The following is a 13801-nucleotide window of genomic DNA, read 5'->3' on the forward strand; positions in this document are numbered from 1 at the left end:
ACCAGATAATGATGTTGCGCTAGTGAATGGAACGATGGATTTGGGCTTACTGACAGAGAGCAAAGTAATTCGAAAGATTGATTCTAAAATGCATAGGATAAGTATAGACCAATGGCATACAGTCAATGTCAATGTTATCTGGGTCGGTGTTATTTCGCATGGATGGCAAAATGCTGAGCACTATTCTACGAGAACTGTTTTGTAACAAATAGCCAGGAGTGAATGTATCTACCTGGTGGCATTCCAGGACGTAACGAGAGCGGGTTTACCGGGTGTATCAGCCAAATGGTTTTGAACGATTATCCGATAAATCTCCGGAAAGAAGCTGTCCGTCAGAACGGTTTCAAAGTGTAATCACTGTACGGTGAACACCTGCCAGAATGGAGGCGTTTGCGTGGAAACGATGGACAGAGATGCGTTCCGCTGTTTGTGTCCTGATGGTTTCACGGGACGGTACTGTTCCAATCGGGGAGAACGATGCCTTGCAATGTCCTGCGTGGAATCATTGTGTAAAGATTTTTGAAAATGGCTTCCGATGTGCTTGTTCACCAACCAGAACTGGAAGACGTTGCGAAGAGATGAACAACCTCATGGGCGGGCGATATCCTTCCGATCATTTGGATATGCGAATACTCGTAAGTATATATCTTAAAAGAATATAAAAACTTTACCATATTCCATTGTTGAAGCAAGAGCATGCAATACCAATATGTAAGTAAAATTCGAAGCCGTGATTGGTCTTTCTTGACTATACACATGTTACCAAAATGCTGAGGGACGGTGAAGTTTCGAAAGAACCGTCATTCAAATGATAAAGAGTGCATATTAAACATCCAGTTCATTCACCAATCAGAAATGTATAAAGGTTATGACTGTTATGTGTGCTAAAAACTTTTCGAGGGAACTGGGCTATCCGTTTGGAAACAGGATGTTCGGGGAACTGACATTCGAAGGAACGGACGATCAAGGGCAAAGTGGCACAACTAACAGCACTAACATTAAGTTCTTAAATAAATCAATAGAAAATATAAATATGAAAATTTCATTCGTCCAAATATGCTCTACATACAATTTGTTTATCACATATTTCAGGATCGATCTCAAGAGAAACTTCAACATGCAGTTAACATTTTTACCGAGAAACGTTACCACCGGATTGGTGCAGAGCTGCGAGCAGATATCCGTGGAACTGGAAACTTCGCGGCACTAATCCTGGACAAAGGAGCAATGGAGCTGCGTTTTACCCTTGGTCTCGATGTCACCGTATTCACAATCAGATCATCCGTATCGATAAGCCCTAAATTATGGTACACCGTTAAGGCAGGTTTACCAAGATAAGCTCGTTTATTTGACAGTCAACGACGAAACGGATCAGTCAAAAGCGTTCCCGATAACTTTTTCAAACAGAAAAATGATCACAAATTATATCTTGGTCGGGGTAGATGACTGCCTGGTATGGAATCAGTGTTCAGAAAGCTCTTCTGACTTCGATGGTTGCATAAAAGAGGTACTAAAACATCCTTGCATTCCTATCAGTAACAGCATTAACAATCACTTCTCGTTTCAGGTCACTGTGTCCGGCCATGCAATTGATCTGGCGAGAAGTTTTATCGACGCCAGGAATGTAGAAAACTGTCGAATAAATGAACCATAACTCTAAGTGCACGGCTTTCCACTTGCAGCAATCAGAACTGGAAAGAAAAGTTTTCCCCCGGTAATTACTCTGCTAACGACTTTGCTATAACCTCGTCTACGACATTTTGCCTTTTTCAAACTATCATTTGTGGCAATAAAAATTAAACTGTAATTAAGCCCGTTACATTGGTCTTTGGGTCCCTTGTTGGCCTGGAGAGGCAAGGCTTCGTCATGCCGATCCGAAGATGGTGGATTCGAACCTTTCAGGTAGAAGATTTTTTCTAGTCTTACTTTTCTTAAAAACTTGTAATGAACCTCTAATGGTAGGTAAAAAAAAAAATTGAAGCCTGAACATAAGTTGGAAGACATGGCAAATTCCAGTGGGAATGAATAGCCACACATAAAAAGACTCAATATCACAACGCTTGCTCCAAGGTAGTTCGTTTGAAGTAGTTTTTTCTACGGAGAGTCAACAAACAAAAAACTGGTCGATCAAAGCTTGTAGACGGTGGCAGTCTTCTACCGATCGGATCAACCAAATAAATTTTTTAGGTCGTCGTCATAAATAATAACGCAATTCATACCTAATTTTGCGGCAACATCATTGAAAAAAAGAGTAGGGTAGATGTACCAATAGTGGAGGTACTAAGCACGATTGAACTTCATTTTACCGCCTAAATTCAAGAAGCGCAATGAATGTAAATGGTAATATTGGTAACGGGAAGTAACGACCATTGACTTAATGAGCAAAAATGATTCCATCGCAGTAATCCACGGCATGTCAGTGAAAATAATACCTCCACTATTGGTACAGGGTTCCTTTAGTTGCGGTATATTTTTAATTTGTGTTCCTATAGTTGCGGTATCCGTGGTTTTCTTATGGGATCCTCCACTATAGGAACACTTTACCACAACTATTGGTACAAGCAAGAACAGTTTTAGCAGTTTTTGTGATATTTCATCAGTTTTAAAAGCAATTTGAACGCTCTTTTCAACTATTCCGTGTATCAACAAGCCAATACGTCGATTGGCAGTGTCCAGTTCTGTGGATAACGTAATAAAATCAGTGAAAACGGCACTACCGCAACTATAGGAACACCCACAACTAAGGGAACACTTACCCTAATCAATAATGGGCCTAAGTTGCTTCCTCGTATACGTATAAGTATACGAAATGCTCGAATCGATTTTTGAGAAAGCTTGCGCAAAAGGATCTTGTGGTCAATTCTATCAAAATCCGCTTTCAGATCGGTGTAGATGACATCGACTTGTGCTTTATCCTCCATAGCAGTTACACAAATATTGGTAAAGCTTAGCAAGGATTGTCCGGCATTTCCCCGAAGGATTTCTTCCGGAAGGATTTTCTCCCGAAAACCAATTCTCCGAACGAACTGTTTCCCCGAATGTATTATTTTACCGAAAGATTTTTCCAAAGACATTTTTCATTTCTTTTTTAAATCATCGGTGTAATAAATTATATTCAACAAGTTTGATAATAGCTTCAAACGAAAGATTCTCTTATAAATTATTTGAATCGAAAAACAGAAGATGAGATACTTGGATTCGAAATCGATGAGTTATTATCGGTAGGTCTGCTTTCAAAAACATGTTAAAAAATAAGTCCAGTATTAACATTTTATTTTGCAAACAATCGGTCTAAAAATGCAAAAGTAGTAGAAGGAGGGTTTCGAAAGAATATTCACGATATGAACAAATCTGATGCTTAATGTCGTTTGTCTGAACATAATTCATCTGACTGAAAGGGCAACGACAGAATTAGGAAAGAATGTTTGACTGGTTGAAAACAGTTAACAGGATTCAAAGACGTGACCCAAATAATCCAAATCTTCACTGCATGAGAACTTAGAAAGAATAAATGAGTCAATGGGGGCTGTTTGGGCACGTCAGGAGTTAATCATCAATGTTAGCTTCCTTTTCCCGATCAGCCTAGATAGCCGTGTAGTGTCGGTAGCGGTTGTTTCAATTGGCTAAGAATTAACACTACGGACTGCCTGTTCCGGTGGTAAAAATCCACCTAACAGGTGACCCCTAATTCATGCGGCTTTAAGCTTACCGTGCCTAAGAATAAATGGTTAGGGGGGTCTAAATAAAACCTAACCGCAAACGGAGCCTGTGGAGTAACCTGGGCGCCCTCCACAGTATTATGCCCTTCCTGAAGCTACCCGGAGCAATGGTGTAGGTGACCTTGTGTTTCTCCGAGATAATCGGCTGCCCTTCTTCAGTCTCAAGCCTGAGGCTAAATAAGTGTGGGATTATTGATACGTTGTAAATTTAGTTAAAATTTTCATCTCGATGGTTTCGCATTATGCGTATTACACAGTGTAGTCTGTGCTTTTTCGCCTTTGGCGACTTTTAAGAGATACCGATCTGGGTTTTTCGCTGCTGGTCTTTTTCGTTCTGAGATTGCGAAAAGCTTAATCCTGCCTATTTTGGGTAGTGGCTACGGTTAGGATAGCTTAGTTAGACCAATCTTCAGCATAAAATATCAGCAACGATCAATCTATGTAGACTCATGCAAATGGTACAGTTCAAATGGCGCAAAACCCATACTTTTGTGTACTTTTATCTAGGTAACCTTGTGGACCCAGTTTTTGTTAACAACCAGAGATGTATATGCTGTCACAATTGATATTTCTGTTGGTGACCTCTATAGGAAATACGTCTTTCGTCGTGTGGTGTATTTACCACATGATGAACCATCCTCAATGGATGATTTCAAACGAGTTGTCGTTCACTTGCCCATGAAAAGGCCTTCTGCTGATTTGTGGGTAGTGATGCTGATACTCATCACTTCATCTGGATCAGCTCAGATATCAATTTGAGAAGCTCCAGTCTGATGGGAATGCTTAAGTAGTTCAAATCTTGGATTACTTATTTTAGGGAATCGCCCAACCTTCATGGGTCTGCTAGAGAAGAAGTGTTAGACATAATGCTCTGCTTGAACAGAATCAGTCACGAGTTGACGAATTGGCATGTATCAGATGATGAATCATTGTCTGATCATCGCCTACATCTCTATATGAACATATACTCCACAAACTGGGAATTGGTTGTGACCAATTTCTATGAATTCTCTCCGTCCATTGGAAATCCTAGTGATTTGAATGTTTCCACTTCCGGTGAATTGGGACACAATTGTCCTAGCTTCGAGTGAATTCCACAATTGCTTGTCACTTTGTTCCTCACAACTCCCTTCGCGGGACGAGTTCTCGTCTGGCTATTTGTAAAGGAATATGTCAGATAGTCAGGCTGCTTTTAAAAGTTCTTGCTTAGGCCAACTCAAGGTCTAAGTTTGTTATCGCACGTCGAACTCAATTTGAGGAACTGAATTCAGTGAACTCTGTATAACTTATATGGGTCCTTGCTATTCTTCCATTGCTGGGAATGAATTGGCTTATGAATTAGCTCGCAATGGAGCATCGCATGACTTCATTGGCCCTCAGGCAGCTATTCCAATTTAGAAGTGCTGGGTGAAGCTTCAGAAATTCTTGGGCGGCAATTCAGCACCAGCAATATTGGAATAATTTTGAGTCATGTCCCTAAAAAAATTGTACATTACTGAGGCCATCCCAAAGGTGGCTAAGTATTTAACAAATCTGTCAAAGCAGAATTGCAGTCTCTTGGTAACAACCTTGACTGGTCACTGCCGACTCAACTATCACATGGCAAATATTCAGTGTGTTGATACATTTGTGTGTGATAGTTGTGATTCCGATTATGGAACTTCTTCTCACCTGATATGTAACTATCCAATCTTCGCGTGATTGCGATTCCAATTACTTGATTAACACTTATTAAGTGAAACTGATTTCAGAAACCTGAATCTTCAGGACATTCTGTTATTCTTAACGCCGCTGTGGGTAATGAGCTATAGGCTCTCTTTACACTCATCGGTTTTGCAGTGTCCTTTTTAGGGCGCTGTTTCGAACCCATTGTGGTATGGACTACATGCTCTCAATTCGCTTATGCGATTTCCCTCTTCAAGGAAACCCCACTCCTATTTCCCTCCCATCTTTCCCTTCCCTTTCCTCTCCCATCGGGTAGATGATGAAATAGGCTCAAATATGGCGATGGCACAAATCTCCCAAATGGCGGGGAACGTGGCCTCTGGAGCCGGCCTTCTGATCTGATACCTGATACTTGGATTCGAAAATCGATGAGTTATTATCGGTAGGTCTGCTTTCAAAAACATGTTAAAAAATAAGTCCAGTATTAACACTTTATTTTGCCAAAACAATCGGTCCTAAAATGCAAAAGTAGTAGAAGAGGGTTTCGAAAGAATATTCACGATATGAACAAATCTGATGCTTAATGTCGTTTGTCCTGAACATAATTCATCTGACTGAACGGGCAACGACAGAATTAGGAAATAATGTTTGACTGGTTGAAAACAGTTAACAGGATTCAAAGACGTGACCCCAAATATCCCATCTTCACTGCATGAGAAACTAGAAAGAATAAATGAGTCAATAAATTGATAAATTGAAGCATTTGACAGTTCAGCACAGCGCACAGGTCGGACAAAACCTCAAATGCGTCCCAAATCGCTTGATAATGGTTTTTTTAATAACTATCTTGGATACCTGATATCATTCCGTTGGAAATAACTGCTAAATTGAAAATTCGATTTTTTAGTGAAATATGTGCAAATTAAGTATTGTCATCCTATCGAATAAAAAGGGCTGTTCATTACCAAAAAAAAAAATGGTTGTAATGCAGAAAATTGTTGCTATAAACCTTAGCTAGAGATACATATTTAAGTTCCTTTTCAGTAAATTTCAGTAAATTTTCAAACGAGTTATGACACATTATACAGATTTGAATGATGAAATAGGATTAAATTATAATGAAAAATAAAACGGAAATTTCACCTCTAGGGGCAAGACAAATTAGTGCAGGTTAGAGAGTATGGATTGATTTGCTGCTTCATAGTAAGTGATTCATTTTAACGAAAACACTTTCACATAAAACGGACGAAGGTTTGAAGATTTATCTAAATTTTAGAGAAGGATATCAAAAAATATTTTTGCTACAAATAATAACTTATGTGCCAATTTTATTTTCATTATTGCCATATCAAAGGCATAAGGTTTTCAAATGAAGCCTATGGAGCTTAAATCGGTTATGGAATCGTTGAGATACAGCTCTTTGAAGTTTGCTAGGTGAACCTTAGTTGATGAATTTTCAGCAGTCCAATTTAGCTAACTTTCCTGCACTTACGATGCTGCAAAAAATCGAAAACAAAACGGATTAATCTTGAATTTTGCGGAATCGTTACCCAATTACATAGAAGTGTATAGAAATATTAAACAACGATTTTGAGAACATGAATTTTTGAGGTTTTTGTCGGCCATGCACCACTACTGTGCAGCGTGTCCAGGCTACCATTCGATCATTACTACCGGCGTTAGTGTTTCGTAAAACATAAGCAGGTGGTATTTTTTACCTACAATGATAACGTAAAAAGGCTTATTTTCAATTGTCTAAATATCCTTCTTACAGTGTTGTTTTATTCTTCTATATAAAAGAAGCGCATGTCAGATTTTCATACAACACGCTCAACTTTGTCGTGCTCTAGTTTTGTATCCTTTCAAGCAACCAAGTTGAAATTTTCTCTTTGCTAACACAAAATTTCATAATTTTCTAAGCCCTGCAAGTGAGATACTAGGTGAAATTGTTCGAACAATAGCAGTATTAAAAATTGGTGTTTTCTGCTTGACATTAAATTTTTAAATTCTTCATCACTTACCATTTGAACAATGTCCACCTTCTTATCAAACGTACACCTAAAACCGAAAATATTTGTTAGAAGAAAAATTTTGAAATGAAAAAAACACACAGTGTCTCATTTTCCGGCAGGGACTCAGAAAAAAATCAAATTTTTGTAGTTTCTGTGAAGAAAATTTCAGCTCGATTGCTTGTCAAAGTTGAGTACGAAAATCGACATCGACAATATTCAATACAGCAATGTAGATTGTTCTTCATTATATTACTGGTCTAATAATCATAGGCATCAAAATAGATGATAATTTCAAAGTTGGTCCAGCCTTCTTATCACCGTAGACAGTTCTTTGAAACTTTGCTTGTTAATATTGTTCTACTTGCAACTGCTACTGATTTCATCGGAAATTTGCCTTCGTTTATTAAAAAACTGTTCTTTATAGATAAATGTATACATAAAAAATTAACAGAGCTACTGAAACTATAATAAGATTTTTTCAAGTAATAATATGTTCTTACTTGAAATGTCATTGTAAGAACGAACACTACAGATTCTACTGTTTTAATCCAACATTTCCAATGCTTTGGATCTGCTCTTTATTCAGTTTTTTTGATAGGCTTTTTTTATTAGTGATTATTATCATTCTCAGTATTCATTACCTCATGCTCTCTGTATTTGACGTTTCCGACTAGATGACAAATTTTAGGAACATTTCAAAAAAATTGTTTCTATCCTAGAAATAAAAAGAATTTTATCTGGAAAATGCCAGAAAGTTAATGTAGAAGCATGTTGTCTTTTGAAAGTGTCTAGAAAGAAGAATCGAGGTTGAGTTATGTAGAACAAGACATAATAGATTCTATGGATCAATGATATCAGTGTAGCTACTGTCACTAAGTATAATGAAATTACGTTTAACCTAGTCGACATATAACATGATGACGTTTAGCCGAAAAAGGCATCTTTGCGTAATAATGCGAAACCATGTGAAAGAACAGCCTATTATTAAGAGAAGGGAATTTCAAATTGAAATTTTTTCAGCTAAGTGCCACTAAATATTGGAACAGTATACATACAAAGAACAGCCTTTTATTCTAAGAAGGCCAAACTAAGCCGAATGTTCAGCCAAATGTCCATAAGCCCAAATATCTATTCTCCAAAGATACCGCTTCCAATGAAACTGCCTATCATGTGCTCGTTTTTTCATCAGGCTATCAACAAAAAAAAAAATCAAAGTTGTTTTGAGTCAAGTGCACGTGATAAATTATTTTGAACATCTGTTACTCTAAACACATGGATTTTATAACAAATTAATCAGTTGTCAGCAAGCACGTTAAATACTTTTTGGCAGCAGGATTATGAATATCTTTTAGTATGTCAATTACATTACGATTTTTTTCGTGGAAATGGTACATTTGGGAAAATAGTTTTCAGTGAAATAGTCGGGAAACGTCATTCGAGGAAATTGCATTCGGAGAAATGGTTTTCGGGAAAATGTCGGACAATCCTTTGCAAGTTCGTAAGTGACTGAAAAAACCAGGCATAAACTAATGTTGATCGACGGAAATGTACTGCTTCGACTGGCTAAGAATTACTTCGCTGACAATGATTTCGAATAACTTCGAGGCAGCTGACAAGTTTGTGATTCCTCTGTAGTTCCTAACATTTCTCCTATCGCATTTTCTAAACACAGGGAAAATATAAGATTTCTCCCAAGTCTCGAGGAATACGCTGTTATCAAGGGACCGTGTGAAGAAAGTAGAAAACGGCTCAGCAAGGACAGTAGCACAACGACAGAACAATATAGATGGGATGCCATCGGTCCTGGAGACAGCAAACTTTTTAGCTTCTTTGCAGCAGCGATGACCATAGCAGGAGTTACGGTAAATGTTGTCAGATTAATAAAATCCGGCGGCAGATCCAATTTGGCAGAGTCAGCATCAGTATCCAAAGCAGATGCGTTGTCGAACACGGAAGCAAAAAAAAATGGCGAATAATTCGCAACTTTCAGCTGATTAAGGCTGTGAACCGTTTCACCAGTTTGTTTAACTATTAGTTGAAATTTTATATTTTGATAGTCAGTTTCCCCTCAAATTGTTACATAAATTGAACATCGCATAGTATTTTGCTTATAACATGTTCAAAAAGTCCATTCCGTCGATCAAAGCAGCACTAGCAGGAGTTACAGAAGTATTGCCAGCTAGTTGTACGTCACCGTTCGAGTTGAGTGACCACTGGAGACGAGGTTGATTGTAATCACCGCATATCAACACCTGATAATCATTTGACGCGTAATAGGCTGATGTGCTATCGTATTAAGCATTGATCAGTGAGAACTGCAATTTTCCCAGTATTGCAGTGATGCTGATGATGCTGATACAAACCGATGCCAAACAATTCTTTCTCAAAACGGCTTTAGCATTGTACAATAAGATTCTGATAAATGTTGATCGTCGTTTTGGAAATAATGCATAGAAAATGCATCTTGCCATATTATCAATCCGTCGTATCGTTTTCAATTCTGTCGCAATCAGTTTCCAGATTCGTCTCACAACTTACGGCTGATATATTGAGTGATCAAAACACAACATATCAACGCTATAATAAAATGTTTTACTAGAATATATATACGGGCATCTCCCTCCATTCCTTCAGCATGATGGAGTATACTAATTTCCTTTAAAATTCATTGATCGTCATCAAAATTCAACCCAAACATATGAATACAATTCCTTTTGACCATACAATTATGGCATTTGCTCACAGTGCAGTGAAAACAACACAATCAAAGCAACCGTATTTTTACGTCGACCATCGCGCACACATTGATGCGCACAAACTTTTTTATAACCGATACGAAGGATTGAACTTTGTTTACATTCTCAATTTTCCGTGGTCGGTGAGGAAATTTCATAAAATTTCGTGAATTATAGAACTTTTACGGCGTGTGATTGGAATGAAACCCTTCAGTGAAAAAGTACGAAGGTTTTCCATAGTGAAAATAAATACCTAGTGAAGTATGTCACACAGGGGGGCGGGAAGAAACTTGTATCATGAAGTGGTGTGACTGTTGTCGATCGTTAAGAATTTCTCTCAAATCATGTTCGTTCGTGGGATTTTAGTGAAAAAGTGCAAAGTGGATAATTGAACTGAAGTTATTTATCGAAATACAGTACTGCCCATAACTGCATATTTGTAACATTCGACAAAAGTAGGCATTGAGTAAATGGAATACCAAGCGTGCATTTTATAGCAGTATGGAAGGAAACTAAAATTTCTAAAAATTACCAGGAACTCAAAAATGCTTATTTGAGGCTGATATTTTTTTACAACTCATATCGCATACTAGGTGAATTGTCAGAAAATATTTCTGATAGAAATTTCATAGCTATCACAATACGAGACTCATTAATAATCTCAATGTGACTGTTATGCGGTTATAATTACCAATGTGTCAAAACAACTTGGTATTTTTTTCGAGTTTTCTAGAACAATCTCACAGATTTCAGTAAGTTGATCAAAAGTATTTATCATTTGTTGACTCTCCATGGTATTAACTCCTTTTTTCAAAAATGTCGAATGTGACTGTTTTGCAGTTATGGGCAGAGTAGTTTTATTGCTTTTTCTGGTGTACAAGTGTACAAACCATGACAGCTTTCACAAAAATACACTTGGATAATGAATCTATGTTGCAGGTAAGTTGGAATATTCGCCGTAGTGAAACATTTAAAGTTTGATACGACGAAACCCTAGGTGCTGTCTTTATTCACTAATTCTACATATTTTTCTATACGTGTTAGGATTCCAATGAAAATATTTAGGGAACATTTTTGGCATATATATATATATATATATATATATATATATATATATATATATATATATATATATATATATATATATATATATATATATATATATATATATATATATATATATATATATATATAATATATATATATATATATAAGTGAAGAAGGGTGTCACCCAGACTAAGTTTAAAAAAAAGAACTTATTCGATCTACTGCCTAAAACGAACTGAACCTTTATTCAATTATTAATTACGATCAAACCTCACTACCTACTGCAATGCTTATGCTGTTGCTGTGGAAGAACTGCTGATGCCGCGGGTCCAAAGGGCTGTGGCTTCGTTTAGTGGTCTCGTTCGGTGGTTGTCCACGTAAATGCTACCTATGTTGTCAGGTGATGAAATGCTGATGCTAGACTACTGTTTCCGTTTCTACTAGCTGGGCTATCGTCGTCGGTGTGGTGGACGTCGTCGTTGTTGTTGTTGTTGCGGGAATGATGAAAATGATGATACACCAATAAAGCCGATTGGTGTATGGATGATTGTTGAGGATCGGTAAGGGTTCGATCTAACTTATATATATATATATATATATTTTTTTTTTTTGACCAGAAAAACTCTGCAAAAAAAACGTATCACACCATTGAATTAAATTCCCTGTCAGATCGTCCAAAAGAAATCCAACAAACATCAGAAGCCATTGGCTTATTGAATGAAGAAGTACTCTCCCACGTCCGAGTGGCAATCAAACTCATCGAAGCATAATTGAGTATCCCAGGGGTAAGTGTGAACGAAACGATTTTCACGGACTCTTTCGGATGCCTATTCATTGCGAAGTCCATCGAGTGATTTCAATGAACCTCGTTGAAAAAAAAATCCAATAAAAAAAGGGATCGAATTTCGTACACCCGCCAGCCCCCAGACAACGCAAGCCACAATCATGTTCTCATATGGCACAGGAAACAAGTTCAACCTCACGGATAAATTAGAGTAAAATGTGTTTTAGAATGCATGTAGAATTCGTAGCGTATTTTTTTGACAAAAACATTTTAAGACGCTTCATCGACGACTTGATGGCTAGTCTCTGTAAATTCCTTTCATAATATCAGTCGAGTCATTAGATTTTTCGCAATAACATTAAAAGCATACGGATAAAACTGATTTTCGAATTGATTCTTAAAATTTGAACACTGCCCCGAATTATATATTATTAGGATCAGGTATGAGTTCATAACACCTTTGAGCCAATTAAATGAAATAGGAAATCTTTCCTAGTGACAGGAAAACTGATTACCAAAAAAGTTTTTAGCAAAAAATTTCACCTTATTCACTTTAAAATTTCCTTTTTGTTTAGGATTTCTTTTGAGCTAGTGAAGTATCTTGAAGAACGTGTTTAGCATTTAATTCAAAATTTCCACAGGGATACCTACAAGAATCCTAAGTGGGATTGAATCAAAATTCTCATTCGTTTTTTTTATTGCAAAGGGATGGGCTATTTTATTTTCAAATATGATAGAATTTTTCTTACTGTTTAAAAAATCTTTTTTTGAAATTTTCACAGAGTTCTGACAAAAATTCACCTGAAATTTAATACGATAATATTTTCACCTACTATAAAATCCTTTTAAAGATTGTCTTTAAAAATCCCTAAAATACTTAAAAGTATCTAAATACTTGAAATCATGTTAAGAACTACGTCAGAATGATTTCAGTAGTTTCACCCGAAAACGAAGATCTACAATCATCTCAATGATAATCTAACGGATATATGATTGAGATCACTTTGAAATGCAATGACAGAATCGAAAACAAATGCTGCTAAATACCGTATTTGTTTTTGCAACTTCCACAAACTGTTAGCCAACATTCCCACCACCGGTCTAAGCGCAATCACATTCCCCAAATGAACCCCTTAATAGACCGTTGCGGTTTCCGAAAGACGAAGACAACGGCTCTTATCATGCCAGTGTGGCAAGTTTATTTATACACGATGAAAATTATTGCCCCAAGACCGGAGAAATTTGTTTCGGCTTGATTCCGAGTGAAAGCAGACTGTGTATAATAGGTATGCGGGATTGTTTTCGTGGAAACGATCCATGGCAGCTGCTGTACCAGAAAGACCCCACCGCCAGTCGAGGGCTATCTTCGGAGCTATTTGTTTTGGTACTTACCTAGCACCACTTCCATTACAAATAGTGTACTGTCCCGTTCGAGTGGGAGCTTTTCGGTGTGGACGTTTAGCAAACCGAGAGCGATGATATCTTTCGGCCTGGGGCACTATAAATCATTCGGCATTGAATATCTACTGTGAGACTGGAGGTGATGGGTCTGTTTTTCTGGGACAAACAACTAGCGGAAGGGTCGTCGCTGAGTCGGACGTCACCAAGCCCACAATCACAATGGTCCGAATTGATTATTTTGTAGGAGCAAACTTTTTTTCTCTATTCTCGTTGTTTTCAAACATGTGACGTCATCAAAGAAGTTGTTCGTAATTGAGTTTTGCGAATCTTTGGCGAACTTTTTGAAAATTTTTGCCTAATATACTTTTTATTTAACTCATCAATTGAGCCAATTCTTAAAGTTCAAAGTTAAGGAGATAGACCCAAAAAAATCTACCC

General features: G+C 37.3%; 1 long non-coding RNA gene across 1 annotated transcript; it reads left to right on the forward strand.

Annotated features, from left to right (window-relative positions):
* The first annotated feature begins 1435 nt into the window (after positions 1 to 1435).
* LOC110680495 lies at positions 1436 to 1660 on the forward strand. Its single transcript, XR_002502900.1, has 2 exons — positions 1436 to 1507; positions 1568 to 1660. It is a non-coding gene; the product is annotated as an uncharacterized LOC110680495 (long non-coding RNA).
* Positions 1661 to 13801: the final 12141 nt, after the last annotated feature.

The sequence above is a fragment of the Aedes aegypti genome, unplaced genomic scaffold (assembly GCF_002204515.2).
Source record: "Aedes aegypti strain LVP_AGWG unplaced genomic scaffold, AaegL5.0 Primary Assembly AGWG_AaegL5_hic_scaff_1496_PBJ_arrow, whole genome shotgun sequence".
Taxonomy (NCBI): domain Eukaryota; kingdom Metazoa; phylum Arthropoda; class Insecta; order Diptera; family Culicidae; genus Aedes; species Aedes aegypti.